The sequence below is a fragment of the Xiphophorus couchianus genome, chromosome 4 (genome assembly GCF_001444195.1).
Source record: "Xiphophorus couchianus chromosome 4, X_couchianus-1.0, whole genome shotgun sequence".
NCBI classification, from domain to species: domain Eukaryota; kingdom Metazoa; phylum Chordata; class Actinopteri; order Cyprinodontiformes; family Poeciliidae; genus Xiphophorus; species Xiphophorus couchianus.
The window spans coordinates 26,546,151-26,566,868 of record NC_040231.1 but is presented as its reverse complement, the minus strand read 5'-3'; the positions used below and the strand labels follow the sequence as shown (position 1 = coordinate 26,566,868).

Here is a 20,718-nt window from a genome sequence, read left to right as displayed (position 1 = left end):
AACCGAACGGCGTAAACACGAACTTCAAAATGAATCCTTAATGCCGCGTGAATCCTGCCACGGTGCCCGGCTTTGAGTTACAGCCACTGAGTTTGTGTTTGAAGAGGCCAACCGGGGAGGCCCTTCCCTTCCACACTCTGTTTTGGCGGATAAATATTTAGAGACTTTGTAAGAAGCCTGTTGACGCGTTAAAGTTTTAAACACGCCGTGGTAGTTAGTAGTAGTATGAACGACGAAGGAAGTATGCGCTTTGCAGCTGGTGTGTCCAAACGTATTGTCACGTGGGCCGAAAAACGTCCAGTCAAAACTATTGACAGGCCAAGAAAAAACAACATTATATTCAAGAAAATATAGTCCCTTTTTGTAGGAAAGGATGTTATTTATTATGGATTCAAAATTTTAAAAGGATTTTTCACGCTAAAATAAAGACAACTAGATCTAAGATTCTTTTGACTATGTTTATTTAATGTATTTCTTTCAAAGGCAGTATAATATGTTTTCCAGGCGCAATCAAGCAACTATGTTAACCTCAGTAGTTAAAAAAAAATACTATATATCAAATATGACTTAGAATAAATTTTACTTAGTAATTTAAGGCCTTGAAATTGGGCCTCTGTCTCTTTAAAAACTCCTGCTCTTTCTGAAACTCCACCTCCAGGAAGTCGTCACAACATCACTTCTCTATTAACCCTTTAAGAACGTTTTCACCAGCGCTGCACTGAGAAATAGCTTGTGTAATGAACTCACACACTCTTCACAGTTCTACCAGGCGGCAGCTAATTGCTGCTGGCTAGTCTGCAGGAGCTGAAAATAAAATGACTAATACTTTGTGGCGTACTAAACATTTTCCACTGAAAGAAAACTATGTCAGTACTAATTTCACCCTGATTATAAAACGTCTCCATCTGCATCAGGCACAAGTACTGAATGGGCCACATGTATCATCCTTGCATTGCACTTTGGACACCCCTGGCTTTACAGAATTATAGGAACATGTTAACACCATCGTGAGCTCTTTCCAGATGGAGCTGAGCTCTCTAATTTTCCCTCTCTGAATGAATGGCATTCTTTCATCTATGATGAGCAACAATGAGAAGGGGTGAAGTCACTTAAGGGGCTGTCTGGCCAACATATGCACCCTTCCTGAGATGAACATGCAGCTTCCCTCCAGGCTGCTGCTCTTGAGGTTAAGGGGCTTTCTTGCTGCCAATTGGTATGCTGTTTTTCTTTGTTGAACTGCCTCAGCCACTTTAAAAAGTCTCCTCTTCTCTCAAACAACGGGGACCGAAGCAGCCTCAAACAGGAAGCAACAGCCAATCTCAAAAGCCCTGTTCAGAAAACACACTCAATTTACTCAACAAATAGGGCAGATGCAACTTTAAGTGTTTCATTTTGGTACCAGGTGGCCCGATATTATTTGCCTCTTCTCCGTGCTCATCTCTCATTTGTGAGAGCAAAGCAGGAGCCAGTGGGCATAAAGGGCTTGTGTAATGCTTTACCCATCGTGGATGATCAGACACTTTTACCAGAGAGGTTATTGGGGAGCTAAGTGCACTCAAACGCAGCGCGACAGAAACAAACAATGAAGTGGGCAGCGCCGAGCTGTCCGACATGGAAATGAAATACAGCAATCTGTTCAGGGAAAATTGTCTGAAACCATCACAGAGCTCAGAGTATTCAGATTAAGATTCCTTCTTCTGCCCCTAATGTCCTATTAAATGTGAAGGAGGCAAAAACAGACGCTTTGCCTCGTCTAATTACTTTGTTACGTGACAAGCCCAACACAAGGTGGTGCTTACTGTGACATGGAAAGAAGGTACTACGTGGATTTTTTGACTGATCCAAAGAAACCAAAATGAAGGTTTTGCAGTGGCCTAATCAAAGTCAAGATTTGAATCTGATCATCCTATTGTGGCATGACATAATGCCACAATAGGCATTACGTCTATTGTGGATTTTCTCACTTATTAAAGTGTGACTGGTTAACAATGATTCAGCAAACAAGAGAGGGGCAAAATTCCTACTTGACGAAATAGTTTGATGGTAGTTGTTACAAAAAGAGACAAAAATCATATTTTTTACATTTAGACGGACTTTCTTCTAGATAGGTTTAATTGATGTAGTTTACCTTCATGTGATATAAAGTTTTGTTGGAAAATATGAAACAATTGTGGAAAAAAAGCCAAAATACAAGCATTTTTAAGACAAAAAGTAGGTTTTCAGTAGTGTGCAGTATGTAACTTAATTTAACAAATCTTTTACATATTTGTTGAAACTGTCACAACGTCGTGACATTATTACACGAGACAGACAAGCTGTGAAGAGCTTCTCTGCCTTCACCCAGTGCTAACTACAAACAACCAATCAGAGCCAGGAGGAGGGTCTTAGCGCTGTCAATCATCTGTTTCCCCCAACCCCTTGCACTCTGCTACTGCTACAGCTTTTCTCTGCCAACAGATCCTGTTGCGAATGCTCAGGCTAGTTAGCATAGCCACCATAACAGCTTGTGACAGTGGATAAACAATTCTCTTTTAACAGCGAGTTGTTCCTCCACCATTCCCACACTTAGCATTGTGAGTGACAAGGCCCTCCTCCTGGCTCTGATTGGTTGTTTCTGGTCGGGAGCTGTGCATTTTTTAGATGGAATAGTAGGTAATGGAGGAGATTGATCTGTTCACAGATTATCTGTCTCATAACATACTGTCACGGCATTGTGATAATTTTAACAAACATGTCAGAAACATATTCTTTCTAAAAGTTACACACTGCAGCTTTAAGGATGATAATTAGGCCTCCAGACCCCAACGTAATCAAACGATGCTTTAATTCCCCCACAGCACATTACGATGCATTATGCTGACGTTCCTGCCTTTTCTCACACAGTTATTTATTCGTGCCTTGTAATTAGGCCTGCCTGCCTGCAAAAAAAGAAAAGAAAGAAAAAAAAGTCGATCTGTTTACTCTCGACGTTTCTCTCTCATTATGTCTGGAGTACATCCCCCAGAGAATCGCTCTGCATGTAGCTGATGGAGCACAGAGGGAGCCAGGGCTGTTTTCCCCACTGATGGATCGTTCTTTTGTTCTTTTATGGAAACAGTCCTCGGTGTTTCCCTGTGGGTCTAAAGCCATGTAACAAAGGCGTGGTCACGCAGTCGTGAGCTTCAGATGCGTTTTTGCTGTATGCCAGCAGCATAGATCATAACTAAGTTAGAAATGAGAAAGTTTGGTTTGTATCCGGTTTAATAAAACTGCGATTTATCATTTTAAAAAAATATTTTGTTTAGAATCAGGCAGACTTTATCATCAAGAGCTCGTTCAGGCGTTAGAGTCTTAGACAGGTCTTAGAGTTTTTTCTGCTTATTTTCAGCACATATTTTGATCATTTTCTTAGACCAATATTTGTCTGTTTGTTGAGCAACATAATCATCATTCAGTCATAGAAGAGGCTTGTAAACTCAAATGATGACACTGTGCTGTGACGAGACACAGCAAGAGTTCAGCAGGGACAAACAAGAGAAACAGAAAGAGAACCACTGAACCAAACATTCATGATTTGGACAGCTGGACGAAGCCAGAGTACCTGGAGAGAATCCACCTGCAACATGCAGAGTCCATGCATCATCATGGGTTGGGTAGAGTGGTTTAGTCAAAGTCTTTGATTAAATTCAAGGGAGACGCTGTGACAGGCCCTTCTTGCTAAAAAATCGCTCCAACGTGACCAAATTAAATCAGTTCTACAAGAGAAGAGCGGACCGAACCAACAAGCAATCGTCACGTATAAGGGTAATTACTTTTCCACATAGTGCCAGGTTAGTTTCTCTTTTTATCTATTAGCAAATAAAGTAATTATTTGAGATCTGCATTTACATGATCTGACACAGCTACATTTATTTAATTAAGTGGCACCAGGCCATAAAAAATGTCACCTCAACACTCTTTAGAAGGCAAACAAATCCAATTATATTCAGAACAATATTAGATCGACTCAGTTACAATCGCCTATATGCAAAAATGCACCTGGAAATCTATTTGGATGTAAGTATTTTTTTACTTTACCATATCATCAAAATACAGTAGGCACTATTAAAACATTCTCCAACAATCACCATTTGGGATTGTTGCGTCTCTTGGGACTTTGCTGAATTACTCTTATTTGTTAAAGAACGAATTCATGAAAAGCTCTTTATGAAGGACACTTTAAAAAAGCATTATTATATGTTTTCTACTCACACAGTGCCGTTTTATAGCACCATTAAGAAATTATGCTATCTTCAGTCGTTATATGACTAGAAAGAAATTTGACTTTGTAAACCAACGCCTTGAAACTGAACCGCTATCATTTTAAACTCCGCCTTCAGGAAGTGCTCACAGCGCTTCCCTACTAACCCTTTAACAACGTTTCTACCAGCGCTTCACTGAAAAGGAGCTTGCATGATGAGCTCAGCCGACACGCAGCTCCACCAGATGTTTGCTAGTTGCTGCTGCTAGTCTGAAGGAGCTGAGTGGGGGAGGGGCGCTCTGTGAGGCGGACGCGTGGGAACTGCAAGGAGGAGCAGCGTCTGGAAGGCGTTTTGGTTGCCACGGGAGATTGAAGGATTTCTCAAACACGCATTGAAGAACCAAAGCAACACTCCGGGTATGTTTTTGATGAGGGAATAACTTTATAGCATGATATAGGCTAATGCTCCAAAAAAATTTTTTTAAATAAAATAAAATTTTATATAATAACGTCTCCTTTAACAGATTACAATGACTTTGTTGAAAGAAAATATAAAAGGAACAAATGTCCCACATTTTTCCACAACAGATTCTTCCAGCAGTTCTATTCAATAACGTAAAAAAGAAAGAAAAGAAACGAAACGAACGACGGCGACACGTAGATCTCCAACTGTCTGGCACAAACAGCCCTCGCTTGAAGTCACACGTCTTGGAGCGGCGTTTCCTCACAGCTTGTCTCAGCAGGCTCCTTGTTAACAGGATAGCGCCTCCGAATCTGCTCCCGCAACACCTCCCAGCAGGGGTCGCTACTGCGGAGAGGACTGCTGGGGCCCAATCAGGCCACGACGCTACAGCATTTCCTCCAATCAGTCACAGGCACACGGAGGGATATGCAGCAAAGAATGGGCATTAAAAAACATAAAATGTATTTCCTCAACTACGACTGGCTTTAACTACTACTAAAAAGAAAGAAAAAAAAGATACACACACACAGAGGGAAGGCCTCATAGAGACGGAGAGAGTGAGGTGGGGCTAAAGCGTCATTATCACACAGACTGCAGATGAGTAGATGCGGTGTGATGCTGCGAGCGACACACACAGTCCGTGTGTGTCTGTGCAATTACGGCACATTTACGACACCAGCTGCTGCACAAAGCGAGACGCTCGAGCAACACGGTGTGACCGGCGCCGCCGGGAGACGGAGCCGGTCGCTGGCTTTGGAAGTGAATACTCACACTTGAAGATGTGCTGAGAGAATATTGGGTTTCTGGCACAACTATGGAGGTCGCGGGAATATGATACTAAAAAAAAAAAAAATAAATGTTGTGAATTTATAGTTCTGGCTTTTAGAAAAAGGTAACAGGTGGCGCCGATGTGTTTAGGAAGTAAAGGAAACGGATTCAGAAAAGATGCGGTGTGAATGAGGCAGGCAGTTATTTTCTACTTATCCAGAATTTATTTATCTTTTTTTTTAAAGGAAAAAAGGTTTTCTTCTTTTCCTACAGTATTGCGGTATTCTAGGAGAGTACCGCTCTGCTTACGTCTCTTTTTCCAAAATAAGTGGAACGGGATTTTAATTTCTCAAGATGGGGGGGATTCTTGTAATCCCTTAAAAAAAATAAAAATTAAGTAGTTTAAGAGTTTCCAAACTTGGGAGATTATTAGCAGTAAAATGCTCATTTATTGAAGGGGGAAAAACAAATGAATATTCATGTATTACTTAAAAACCAAACTTGTCACGTTTATTTAGTCTATTTTTGAATATGTAAAGCATTTTCTGTTGACTGCAGAAAATGATACCTAGATTATTTTCAAATGTTCTGCAGCACTGGATTAAAAGGATTTGCAAAATTACATTTTAACACTAGGGTCATCATATGCGTGTTGCCGCATCATGTAATCCCAAACCAAGTTGTTCACAACTACAGCTAGCACTTTCTGCATTTTAACTGGACCAGGTGTAACTTACCTCTCTGCTCTGGAAAAATGAGAATGTAATCTCCTTCTGTATTTCTTGTAAAAACAAAAAATTACCATTTTAATCCGTCATAACTGAAAGTTGTTGGCCTCCATCTTAAGAAATACAAATGCAGACACGGGCATTACTAGCTTTCCTTGCTAATAGCGGTCAGCTTGCTAACCTGGCACAGAAGGTAGCAAATCCTTCTTAGATAAACAGAATACAGCAGTAAGTGCAAGTATAGCAAATGTATATTTACAGGCTATTAAACTTAAGGAAGAGATTTTTTACAGCCTCTATTTTTAGTTCACCGTCCTCTGAGACTTGCTGGGCTCCCTTGAAGAAGAAGAAGAAAAACATTTTTCTAGCTGTAAAAAAGAAAAAAAAAAAAAATTTGACAAAAATGATGGAGCAATCTTAGTCAATTTCTCTGCGGAAAACGTTCATAATTGAGGGATGTCAGTGGGTTTCGTCACATGCACCGCTCCCTCGGAGTCCATCCAGGGTGTCTTTAAAGCAGGACTTTTCAGAAAATTGCCCGTCATCCCTATGCACCCTCTTTACATCCTTAGCTAAAGATAAAAGCTTTGTAAAAAAAAAAATAATATATGTAGAACAAAATTGGATTGATGAAGTCATAGCAAATTGGAGTAAAACGACCCAAACTGCGTTTAGCTGGAGTTTGGTGTGAAGGGATGAATAATTGATTTGGTGACAGCACAGATGAGAGCATTACTATCACTTTGTGTCAGCACCAGATGTAAAAACGCGGCAGAGTCAACAGCTTGTCTCCACTCTGGTCCCCCATGTGTCTTTAGGTGAACGCCAGAGCAGAATATTCTTTAAGAGAGGCTTCACTTTCTTGCTGTTGTTCCACAGACGACTTGATTGCTTGTCTGCATTGACAGGAAATCAACTCACACTGCTCTCTGAACTTAGAGCACCTTACACAATCTCTCTCTTGACACTGCTGCCACTCTGGGGAGTTTCTTTCAGAAGCCTTCCCCTTCAGCTCTGACATTTCCTGCGACACTTGTCACCGCCAATTAAGCTCCTCACGACCCAAAGACAGCAAAACTTGGCTCATGAAAAGTCTGGATGTGGAACACTTTTTGTCAGAAGTCTCTGCAGTGAAGAAGTCCTCTGGGAACTTCGCAATTACGTCTGTTCCATATCAGAGTGATCAGCACAAAAAGATTAATTTCTAGGCTGCAAAAAAAGCGACCGAAAGCATATGTATTTTTAAGACCATTTTGCTTATTCATGTTCTGCAAACGTTCAATAATTGACGCGACTTTCAGGGAGGGTTCTAAACACGAGTCGTAAAGAGCGAGAATATCCTCCTTCAGCTCAGAAACAAAAAGAATAATTCAATATGCCAGCCTGATCTTAAAATGCCAGGCAGTGCTGCTCCAAAATGCACGCTGGGAGTTTAATATCTTAGTGGCAGAGAAGTAAGGACTGCTGCCACGCTGCTTCGCGACTCTGGGATGGATGGAGGGAAAGTGACAGCCCAGTTTATGGACTTTAAGTCACGTTTTCCGGTTTTTTAGTTTTTAAGAAAAATGATCTAAATGGCAGAGGAGCCGCTGGTAGAACGGTGGAGACTCCACGACGGCTGCGAGTTCATAGTCCAGCGTATCGATTGCCTGCGTTTCTCATGACAATTTCTCTAATTTCCAACAGTCTGAATGGATACCAACTTTGCGAACAAGCAGTTTACTCCGGGACGTTGTGTACGTCAAAATGTAACTTTCTGAGCTGAGTCTGTTTTGAGTGAGCGTTGACCTCCTGGCACTGAAGAGCAGCCTGATATGTGGGGGACAGAGCTGCAGGGCATATGAACACTTCTGGTGTACCGGAGAACCATAAAAAAGTCTTTTTTTCTTAAATGCCTAACAAGTGTTTATTTGTACCTAAGATAATTTTTTTATATATGTCACAAAACACGCACACAATTTGGTTAATCGATGGCAAACACATTTTTTTTCCAATCAACTTTATCAAAACACATAAACTTTTGCTCTAAAGGGAATTATTCTGCCAAACAATAACTCATGCTACATTTATGTTGTCAATCGTTCTGCACCACCTTTCAAAATACTAGCAATTGCTGACTGCAGTGAAACAATATTTATGTTTTTGGTTTTATAGCAGTCAGCACCTAGATTGAAAAAATAAAAATAATAAATAAGTCTGTTTATTTTTTTATATTGGTAGTATAAATAGCCTTAAAGCTGCACTAGCTTTAAGGCTATAACTTTTATATAAAAAATTAATGTTTTTTACGTATTTGTTAAAATTGTCACTATTTCATAACAGCTTTATCTGAGACACATAATCTGTGAAAAGATTGATCTCCTCCACATGTTCCCCAGGCTTCTATTGCCATCTGACGGAACGCACCACTCCCGGTCAAAAAAACCCGGTCAGAGCCAGGAGGAGGGTCTTAGCGCTGCCAATCAATCTCATGTACTCGGTGCTAAATGTGGAAACAAGTTACCATTACAGGAAAATAGTTTATTTGCTGTTATTGGTGGCCATGCTAAGTAGACTAAACATCTTACAATAAAGAACGAGGTTCTTTATTTTATCTTTGTTTAAAGCAAAAATGAATTGTTTATTTTGAACAAAAAAGGAAATAAAACAAGTAAAAGACAAAAGAAAAAAACAGAGTGTACTAAAGTCAAGCTGAAAAGAGTTTAGTGAATTTCACTTAATTGATCTTTTCACTATAAAGTATTAAATACTAGCATTTACACGGTTTGTGCAGTACTGTATAGGAATTGAGGGTGTGCCTATTGCATTTTGGCTTCGTCTTTGTTTAATAAATTAATTTTTAGCATGTAATGTTTGCCGTTGAACTCATGGAATTAGATTCAAATGGTTTCAGGTTAAAAACCAGATCGTTTAGACATTTAAAAACCTAAAATTAACAAGAAGTGAACTTTCTTTTCATCATCGCATCTAAATATTTCAACTAAGTCAAGTTACATTAAGATTGACGTAATTTAGCTGCAATTTTCAGCTTTAAAAAGTTGTTTGGCAATGCATTTTCTGGCAGTTTGGAGGTCTGAACGCACCAAGAGACTCACCACAGCTCTGAAAGCAGCAGATTAATCAGTGCCAAAATTGCTGGAGCCGCATTTAAAAGGCAGAAAATATTAAAACATCTTCTAGGGAAATAGGAAAGTCATTACCATTAATGCCAAACCCTGTCACGGCTCTGTGAAGAGGCGCCCAGGAGCGGCTGGTAGGGGGAGATGTAAAAAAAAAATAATAAAGTAAATGGAAAGAATGAAGAGCTTCTAACCACAGAGAATTCAAGAACATAAGCCAGGTTTATAAACTATTGCAAATTGGCAGGAAAAGAGAGAAGCGTTTAAAACGCCAGAGGAGACGTAGAAAAGAAAGTGGCGCAGTGAAACTAGGACGGGATGTCTGGTTTCAGATGACTTTACAGCCAGAAAAGAGAAAGCATGAAACAAAAACAACAAAAAGAACTGAACAGATTGAGAACCACCATCTACAAAGTCCAGAAATGAAATTTGATCATCAGTGTCTGACCATTTTAACTCTTGCTCTCATAGATTCTGTGTACTCGCGTGTTTTCCTTTATCTTATTTTGAAAAACAAGTGACCAACTCTGGCTGCGATTCCCACAAGTGCATCACTACCAAAACGAATCTTGTTGCGCTTTGACTGTGTGTTTACCATACCATACCATACCAACTTTATTTATAAAGCACTTTAAAACAACCACGGCTGATACAAAGTGCTGTACATCAACACACAACATAAAAATAAAAAGCATAAAATAAAAACTTACAATTTAAAAACAAAAACATCCAATTTAAAACTAGATCCCGCTAGAGTTGAAAGCCAAATAAAATAGATGGGTTTTAAGACGAGCTTTGTTTAATTAACTCACTGATGAATGGTTTTATTAATGTGATTTGTTTGACCTTTTTACATATTTATATTATTATTATCGCATTTTTGATTTTGCTCCCTGATTTATTTAATTCTTCAGCAGTTTGATCCAATTATTATAATTGACGTTGAAACTGATTGTGTATAGAATGGTAATGTTCAGTAATAGTTCAAAAATGACCCATGCAAGTTATTAATGAGGCTGTTTACTATGAAGATGCAACTTTGCTATCATGAAATGATATGATGTGGGTCATTAATGTTTAGGAAAAAGTTAAGTTTACTGCAAGTAGGGGTGCAAAGATTTTTTTTTTTCATGATGTGAATCCAAATATGATTCGTGACATGTTTGTAAAATTACAAAACAAGCTAATAAACAGGTCTTTTGCTGTCGAGATTAAATATGAAACAGGTGAAAGCACTTAGGACAATGTAGTTCATTATGATTTTCAAAAAACTGATGAGAAAGAAAATATTTGATGGTTACAAATAGCTTCAAATTGTGTTGCACCTGTTTCAGAACGTTTTCTTTGTTTTTATGTTTCTCTCTGGTGATTTAAATATAAAATGTGACATGCTTTGGGATTTTTATCTTTCGAACTACTTTGTGAAATAGTTTCATTTGATGCGGAGGACATGCATAAATATATGTGAGGACATATCAGATAGAAAAAAAAGGAGTACAACTTTGACCTTTTACACTCAGAAATTCCCAAGGTTTTCTGGAAAGTTTCTGACTTTCTTACATTTCTTGATTTTTTTTATTTTTATTCAAAATTCAGAAACTCAGAAATTTCCAAGGTTTTTCTACAAAATCTCTGACAATAATCTAAAAAATTTTAATTCTATTTTAGAAAACAAAAATTTCAACTTTTGGAACTGAGACACTTCCAGGTTTTTTCTAGAAAATTTCCGAGATTACTCTTACAATTTCTGCGTTTGTCCTTGAAAACGTTCCACTTTTGAAACTCAGACTCAGGTTTTTCTAGAAAATTTCTTAGATTAATCAAAAAAAATTTTTCTTCTTGCAAATCTTCAACTTTTCGAGCTCAGAAATGTCCTTTTTTTCCTGGAAAATTTCTGAGATTTTGAATTCTTGGAAGAACATCACTATTTTCTTCTATGTATAATGGCCGCCATACACCATCCTAAATGTAAGCTCGGAGCTGTTTCTGCCTGAACCATTTCAGTCAAGGTGTTTAAATTGTTGCCGTGTTTTCAAGTATGGTGAACAAGTTATTTGATTAATTTAAAAAAGAGATCACTCAATACTACATATGATTAAAGTCTGTTTTAGAATTAGAAGACGGCAGAGTCCGAGCGATCTCAATGTGGTGACATATGGGGGAGGTGTGCCTCAGGTTCCATCTGAACAGGTGGAAGAGCCAGCCTGTGGGGATCCTGGTGTCCAAAGGGTGGACTCCCACAGTGACCGGAGATGCCCCTTTTGGCACAGGCCCCTCCCCCGCCGCCTCTGCTCCCACCGCCTCAGGCTGTGCCAGGAAAGTGGCAGGTTGCATGCCAGGGCGCAGAGCCACGTCTCTGACAACTGCCAGGTTGGCCGGGGAGGTGGAAGGGGGGCCAGATTCAAAGAAGCAGCTGTGTGTTTGATCTGTCTCGGGGCAAAAAGGTTCCAAGGAACAACCTCATCATAATTTTATCATTAGACATATCAATAATTAAACGTGAACTCAAGCAAACGTGTCGGAAAAGACTGCAACGTGGAAAAACCCCGCGTGGCATCGATCAAAACGTCTGACAAACGGAAATCAGTTAATGCGTTTCCGTTGAGGAGCTGTTTACATCTCGGGAAAAGGGCCCAGTCCAAACACGGCTCCCACCAGGCGCTCATTCATCAATCATTAGTCGTTATTGCAGATTCAACACTCGGCAAGGATCGTCAGAAAGATGATTCATTGCTACCGAGAGCTCTAATAAAGTCAGAGAAAAAAAAAGAAAAAAATTTGGACCCTATTGTGACGTCTCAGCAGAGTGCACAGAGGATGTGTCCGCCTCCCAGGCATCAAACGCCTCACCACTCAACTCCACTTTTCCACAAATCTGACCAATCACCTTAACTCAGCAAATTTTTACCAATCCCCTTTGCGCCTCTCTAATTTAACTTCCTGTTTTGCAACATCTCTCGAAAGCCAAACCTATAAAGTGAAGCATGCTCGACTCCAAACGGTAACATTCGTTTGGTGCTGTTGTTGTAGAAACCTTTTTTTTTTTGTAAGTGTTGCCATTTTAAGACTGGAAAATGTAATTTGGATTTTAAATCCTATGTTAAAAATCTGTCTTTTTGGGAAGGTTACGTGCAGCAATTTCAATCTGGACAGATTCAGACGGAGAAAGACAGCGATTGAAAAGGTTTGTTGACATGCAGGAACTAAAGTTCTTTGGCGCTTGGGCCCCGGTTGAGGACATCGAGTTGTGAATTGCAATAAGCTCGGATGAGCATTCCCAATGCTGATTAGAAATGTCATCCCCCGGGGCCCGTACACTGGTGGTGGAGGTCGGTGACAGATGTGTGCCTGAAAAGCCAGGAAAGTGGAGGTGGAGAAGGGGTGGAGGTGGGTTGAGCGCAGCTGGAAAGCGGAAGATGCCGTGGATGGAGGTTCTTATCAGCGGAGCTTGGTCAGTGATTGGCCGTGACGTGACTTGGTCCGGCATTGATAGGTCGATCACGATGAGCGAGACGCACCGATTGGATGATGCAGGTGAGGCTAGAGAGTCTCCCAGTTTGAATTTACGCCAAGGCTTCATTTCAACTTTTCTTGTAAAACCAAGTAACGACAAAAATTAAGCTAAAAAACCCATTTGCAACTTTTTGAAAAAGCTTCAGCGAAATCAGTCATTTTAGAACGCAACAGTCACAAAAATACATCACAAGGAACTGAAAGCTGGTACAGGCGAACCTCAAAACACCTAGAGCTGTAGTTGCAGCAAAACAAAGTCCTGTAGGGTTGTGAATACAAATGAACAACCCACTTTTCAGGGTTCTTTTGTAAAACCATCCGAATGGAAGACTTTTTTTCTCCACTTCATATGCACTACTTTGTGTTAGTCTAGCACATAAAATCCCAGAGACACACATTTACATTTGTGGTTGTGATATGACAACATGGGAAGAACTTCAAAGGATATGAACACCTTTGCAAAGCAATGTGCTTCACATTCAAATGGAAAGTGGATCCTCATGGATACATTTCCATCCTCATATCATATTCTCATGTGTGATAGGTTTCCTTACCTGGCATATTGCTGGTAATGACAGATATATTGAAACACTCCTGCTCAGTGGTTCACTTAATAAAGAGCATTAGAAATAATTGAAGTGCTCTATTCTGCTCAAAAGGATCTTATTAGTACTGGACACTCCTCATTACGACACTGGAAGTCCGATAAATGTCCCTCAGTGTCCATGATGTTCTTTTTAAAGTCAGAGGAAATTACATACTTTACGAGGTTTTACAAAAGGCTTTCCTTCCTATTCTTCAAACTTGGAAGCTTTGCCTAAACGAATGCGTCTTTCACCGTCTTATTTTGCTTTAGTTATGTGCATGAGTGTAAATATCTGATGGGTTTTTTGTTCGTGTTGACCTTAGAGAGCTGAGATGTGAAGCGGGGGGGGGGGGGGGGGGGGGGGGGGGGGGTTGTATTTGTCGATCCACTATTTTGTCAATATGTGCACATGTTCAACAAGAAGTATACATTTATTGTAATCTGTCCAATTGGCTCTTATACAAATATCTAATAATTGAAACAGACCTTTAAATTCATATTGTCTTTGGCTCTGAATCCTTTCAAGGGCATTTTGTCGCTCTGTGGTTTCCTGACGCAGTTCCAGATTTATTCAGAGATGTGTGTTCGCGAGGTGTCCTCATTCATCTTGTCGCGGCAGATAATTCTTTTAGGAGTCTGTTGTCACGAGGCCGACTGATTTCAGGACTATCGGACATCTCAGTGGCGATTCTTTCTCTGCGGGGCTGCGTGTGATTGGAATAGATTTTCTTTTGTATAAAGGATAGAAAGTAACCTTGAGCCCATCATTATAAACCCAGCACAACATCAGCAGAGCAAGAAATTTATCTTCCAAACAAGACAGCGCCGCCTTATCTACATTTGCTCGTGTTGTGTTTTATTCTTTTTTTCCTCCCCCTCACTGAGGCCAGATTACATTGATGAGGTGCGAGTAACATATGGATTACTTTAAAAGCTTCAGAGATGCCTCCCATCTTTTTTTGTTTTTTTAGGAAAATCTACATCCTGGAAAATGTCTTTGTTCGCATGAAAGAGGCGGTGTGCGTGGAGCGAATATGTTCATGGATTTCAAAAGGGACGCTGCTCATTTCTGGTGCGTTTACTGGTAAAAATAGAAGCGCGGCAATGTCTCTTTAATCTGCGGCCGGGATGAGGAAAGTTACTGGCCATCAACATTAATCCCGCAGCAACAATGAGACACACTTCAGGCTAAAAGCTTGAAGTTTTTGGAGAGGCTTCAGAAGCGGCCTCCCCACCCCCAGCAGCGTGGAGAGGCTAGGAGTCGAGATCCAGGGAGAGAAAGACGGGATGAAAGATAGCCGCTGAAGCCGTTTATTCTCTTACCTCTCATCTAAAGACAAGGACGAGGATGAAGAAGGCGCAGAGAGGCCACTTAGATATTTCTATTTGTCAAAAAAGGGGATTGCAGCACACCAGTTTGGTTCTGGTGGATAAATGATGGACAAAGATCTTTATCGTGCTAGAAAAGCCAAAGAAAAGAAAAAAATCACTGCCAATTTGTTCAGGGATTTTTGGAGGAAGCTGCTCTCTAAGGTTCTGATCCCACTCTTGATGAAAGTGTTCTTGAGGAGAAATGGGAAATAAGCCCGCTCACATTTGGCAACTCACAAAACTCATTTCATATAATCTCATAGTTTTGTAACTTTTTTTAATTGTTATTTTAAATTAGCATTTTGATATTCAGCAAACTTCTAACAACAGATTCGTCTGCCTATAAATTCAGTCTTTTTATTAAGTTTTCACAGAATTTCTCATTTTTATGTATGGAACTGTATAAATGTTTGTAGCTTGTGTTTGGGACTAAAACAAACACAAATGGATGGAAATGTGCATTTTCCTAAAGTCAATAAAACAATATTGTACGCTTCGACGCAAAACAAAGATGGCCGCACACTTTCTTTTCAAGGTAACCGGAGCTACCACCAGAAAACAAGCAGTGATAAGTCTGTTCACGATAGAGATACATTTCTTTAACAAGTTCCAGCCGTCTTTACTGTGCAGCTCTGAGGTCTGCAATCTTTTCAGCCATTTTCAGCTCAGTGCAGTTAAAAAAAAACCTCATTTAGAGCCGCACGTTACATGACCTTCACAATAAGACAGCTTCTCATTTTTGACAAGTATCTACTGTAGGCATTTAAAATTTTGTAATTTTTTTTGCATTTTATTTCTGTTCTTAAGTTTAAAATAAATATAAAAAAACTACATAAGATGTTTGCAAAAAAAAAAAAGATTCATATTGTCTTCTGCAGGATGTTATTTCTGGAAAATGGTGTTTAAAAAAAAAAAAACAGTTTTCAACCTAATAAAAAAAAAATAAAAAAATTTAAGAAAATGCAAAACTTGCATGTTGTTGTTATTTATCCATATTTGGAAAAAATTGTTGTTTTTTTTTTAGTCACTTTCGTCAAAATCATAAAGAGCCGTTGTAGAAGACATTTTTATTGAACTTATTTAGCAAATGAAACTTTTTGAAATAAATTAGCATTCATGTGAACACTGATCAGCAGTCGCCATGAACATTACAGCATGATAAAGCACAAAGACTCTCCCAAACCCTCCAGAAAAACAAACAACAACAACAAGAGCAGAGCTGCTGCAGTGGAGAACAGACGATTATTAATGCATGATGAAACCCTCGGGAACCCCCCCCCCCCCCCCACCCCCGGAGAAAACAAATACAAACCAACTGGTACGAAGATGAAAACATTTATAGAGTTAAAAGTGCAATAACAGATTATATAGCTTATATAATAATGGAATTATTATTGATTTACTGATGTACAGAATCAGCTCTTATCTTCCCTTTTGAGCCAGAAGGAACTATATCTCTGCCAGTTTTATTTTCTTCTCCAGGTTATGCTGATATTATCTGTATGAAGGAATCACTGGATGCTGTTACCATGGAACAGTGAGCTTCTTCACAATCCTGACAAATCTTACAGCAGGACAATAAACCTCTCCTCCTGCTGTTACAGAATCAGCCTCCTGAATTTCTCCTGTTTTCAGGTTTTACTTCACTTTTCTTTTTTTGTTATGCTGGCACAGAGGAGCGCTGTACTGGCGTGGAAATGTTCAATTTATTTAGAAAAAAAATACAATTTTTAATTAAAGATGGAGTTTGTTAAACTTTTAAACATTGCAGTGGCTTGCAAAAATACGCATTATGTCACATTACATCAACCAGCCTCGGTGTGTTTTATTGGGATTTCATGTGCTAGTCTAAAACAAAGTGGCAAATGATTGTAGAGATTAAAGCAACATAAAATCCTGGCAGAAGTTATGGAAGTTTGTTGTAATGTTACAACTGTTCATCTGCTGGGGGTTTTCACTGACCACACTAAAACTTTACTATTCTTTTATTTAGCCTCATTTATCCAGTGAAAGCGAAGGGAGCGATGGTGCGGCATCATGTTTATGACTTGTGGGTTTTCATGTCAGACTGCATGAACCACAATGTTTGTTGCAGAGTGGAAGACGTTTTCTGTACACAGAGCCACCCACATTAAGTCTCTTTAATTAATCACACAAGGCACCGTTGCTAATCAGAATCCTGCTCGTCTCTCTGGTTGTTGCTCCATGTCGAGCGTCTTAAAGGTTCTGTGTGTTTTAAAGAGGCAGTATCATGCATTTTCCAGCCACGTTGTGCCGTTTTATAGCACAATCATATTACTATGTTACCTGCAGTTGTTATGAAATGCGGTATATTTCAAACATAACTTTTTAAAAAATTTACTTTGTGATTTAACGCCTTGAAATTGGGCCTCTGTCTCTTTAAGAAGCTCCTGCTCTTTCTGAAACTCCGCCTTCAGGAAGTCATTACAACATGGCTCCTCCATTAACAACGTTTTTTACCAGCATCTCACAGAGAAGTAGCTCCTATGAGATACGCAGATATAACATGATGTAAAGCTCAGAAAAGTCAATTTCACATAATACTGCCCCTTTAAAGTTCAGCGACGCCAACATGAATCCATCCAACTGATTCTGACCCTGATGGTCCAACGGTCCGCCGCATGCACCACTCAGTCTAGACACTCCTTCCCCCCCGTTTCCTTTCACTTTCATCTGTTTTTATTTTTTATTTCTTTAACTCATCTCAAAGCTGTGGTTCTCATGTGGTTCTCTTTTCAAACCTTTCCGCAGCGGCCCTCTGCGATTCCGCTCAAAGTGGACGACCTCTTTGATTCTCGTCTTTCAAAGCATCTCACTCGCCTGCGCTTTTCTCACCAAAACACTCCCCCCACCTCCTCTTCCGGGGGTCCGTCCTTCCACCCGTTTGTATCGAGACCTTCATCACCACCATCACCGAGCGATTCCTCAGACTCGCTCCCCCACCCGCTGCATCCTGACGGCTCCTGAAGTCCTCTTATCTCGGCGAACAGCCCTGCGCTGTGTTTCATGGGCCGACAGCTCAGTCTTACTCTTTATGTTTGCTTTGTATCTGTCTCACTCTGCAGTGAAAGCAGGTGCCGACCGGTCAAAGCTGCGAGAAAGAGAGAGGAGAGTGGTCTAATTAAGCTCGGCTCAGACTATTTCAAGTAGCAGAAAAGGCAATTACGGAGGAAAGGACGCAAGGAGAAGGAAAACAAAAGAAAAGAGACAGAACCCTTAACTAGAAGCAGAATGCAAACGGGAGCAGAGTGGTTGAAAAGAAGAAATGCACACGTCAGTGACATGCTTTCATCACTTCATTTTGTTAAAACACCCTGTAAGCGTTTCAGTGAGGCATCCAGCTGCTGCACGCTTTACAAGTTGGGTGAAAATGATTCATTTAGCATTCAGTCCATGGAGCGTCATTCATTACTGTTGATGTCACAGATGGTCAATGTTATGCTAAAGTAGACATGCAAAATATTAACCTAAGGGAATATGCTGGGTCTCTAAAGTCAGCATAAAAAAAACCTTAAGCAAACACAACCTGGCATCCAGTTTATAGGTCATATTTATGTTTCAAAATAAAGTATTTTACAAGACAAATAGGTCTGCTTCACACTGAATATTGCAAGAATTTTTTTTGTTTTCTTTTTACTTAAACATTGATTGAAGCCAACTTATTAAAAGCAATTAGCCATCAGTGTCTGAATTTTGTCTTGTGGTCAGCTCTCCTGCATGTTTCCCAGAAGCCAGGACTGGACCAACAGCTGCTCCAGTCTCAGACCCAAGTGGGTGAAATCATCCCGTCTCCATATGGGTCAAAGAAAGGCTGAGGAGCTCTGCCATCTGTGCAAAACTGCTGTTTCTGTTGGTTCTGGTGGCCTTTATTTAAGAGTGGTCAGTCAGGAAAATGGGTAATGTGAGAGAGGGAAGATATGCGGCGAAGGCCATCAGGCCGAGAGTCAAACCTGCGAAGGCGGCGTTGAGGACCAAGACCTCTTTACGTGGGTTGTGCTCTACGCCTGCATCTCCACAACATCCAAAATGTCCGCAAATCTTTGTCTATATTCTGCTAATGTAAAAAAAAAAAAAAAAAATTCACAATGGTGTTGCTTCCAGTAAATAAGAAATGAAATGGAAATCACACTTGAATAAGCTTGTTCACGTGGCACATCATTATATGAGATATATTCATAATTCAACCATGGCGCTAGCGTTCATGGTCTATCAGCCACAAGAGCAGACGTCTGCAGGCGTTGGCTCAACAAACCCCGTATAGTTGGGAGCGGCTGCACGTGCGGCGTTTTGGGGAATTTGCAGTTGACTATTTTTCAACACCTTCGAATTACACAACTTTTAATGAACTGTGTGACGCTGTGAGAGTCAGCTGGACATTGTCTGAAAAAATAAAATCGTCCTACTACCTCCTGTCATCTCCTTTGCCATTTTTAGCTGTTGATCACGTGACTCATGATGTAAAAAAAAAAAAATGTTTTCATACAGCTGACAAACCACCTCATCCTAGCACAAAAACTATTTTCTCGCAAAACGTAATTTTTTTTCCCGACATACCCGTGTTTCCATTAATAGTATTTATTTTCAAAATTTCATCTTTGCGCAATTTTTGTGGTTAAACAGAAACGCACCTACTAGAACACTGTTTCTATACTCTGAGAATCTCTTGCCACTCAATTCCTAAAGCAGCGAATGCCTGAAAAGTGACCCCCTTTTCCTTTGAGAAGGCAAAAAAGCTGACCGCATCTTGAGTTGATATTCAAGAGCTGACACCCGATATCTGTGATGATGTGACGGAGCCCCAGTTTTCAAATCTCGCAGAAGAGCGCAAAACAGAAAAGGCCAGTCCGCTTCAAACGAAAAGCATATGGAAGCATTCAGTCTGTGTTTAGTGATATAACGCACGACCAGCTATACGTCAGCCTGTTTTTAATTGACTGTGACCTGGCCCCGGTGTCTGATTGCCTTGAGGGTGAAACCGCCTCTCATGTGGTCCAGAAGGCCATCTGCGGAGGCATGTGACACGGTTCTGATGAAACAAACCAGAAAACATTTCGGCGGCCTTGTGCCCATTATCTCAAACAAAGCAGCAAATCCATAAGTGTCAGCAGCAGCGATGGATTTGCTTCGACTCGCTCTTGAGTTAAAACGTTTAGGTGGTCGTGCAAACCCGCCGGACGTTTCCAAATGGAAGCCGCGACCGGCCGAGCGGGAACTCGACTTCCGCTTTGGAACAAGCCATCTGGGTGCAACTGAAGACAAGGCACAGAGCCAGGTTTAACCCATCGCTCCTCCAGGCTGCTGGGCTGACTGATGAGGTGCCACACGGCCGCCCTGACCCCGCTCGGCTCTCTGTTGTTTCCCCAACGACAGAACGCGCTCACAGAGGCAAATTCACGCTGCAGATGAGATATAAGCGATACGCAGCCGAGGCTGAGCAAAGGAGGGTTTTACGGTGCATTGAAAAGAAACCGAAGACCCATAATAAAACCCAGCAGTTGTAAAACATGACTGATGACAGTAGCGGAGTAACCTGAGCGATTCGGCTGCAGATCTCCCGGATAACGTGGCTGGAAGTAAGGGCCGCACGCTAATGACCACTCATGTTTGTTTAAGCCCTTTGAAAGTGGGAAAACAAACATTTAACCACTGTCCCTTGTGGTTACTTTAAACCTTGGAAAAGAACTAATTGCAGCTTGAGTTATCACACACACAGTGAGCCACTCTCAATAGTTTACCACAGCATGTCTGTTGGAGTTGACTTCCTTTCCCAGGCTTGCCCTGCTGACCCAAACATGCCCCTGTGTCTCTTTTTAGCCACGACCGGGAATCCTGCTCACCTAAATCTGGCTTGGATTAGCCCACATGGCTCAGTGAAAGCTGCAGTACATCTTTCCTTCGTAAAAACATTCAATACAAGACAAAGCCAAATA

General features: G+C 40.5%; 1 long non-coding RNA gene across 1 annotated transcript; it reads left to right on the top strand.

Annotated features, from left to right (window-relative positions):
- Positions 1-549: 549 nt before the first annotated feature.
- On the top strand, positions 550-19,885 carry LOC114143370 (uncharacterized). The gene is made up of 3 exons (XR_003595235.1): positions 550-732; positions 17,288-17,299; positions 19,873-19,885. It is a non-coding gene; the product is annotated as an uncharacterized LOC114143370 (long non-coding RNA).
- Positions 19,886-20,718: the final 833 nt, after the last annotated feature.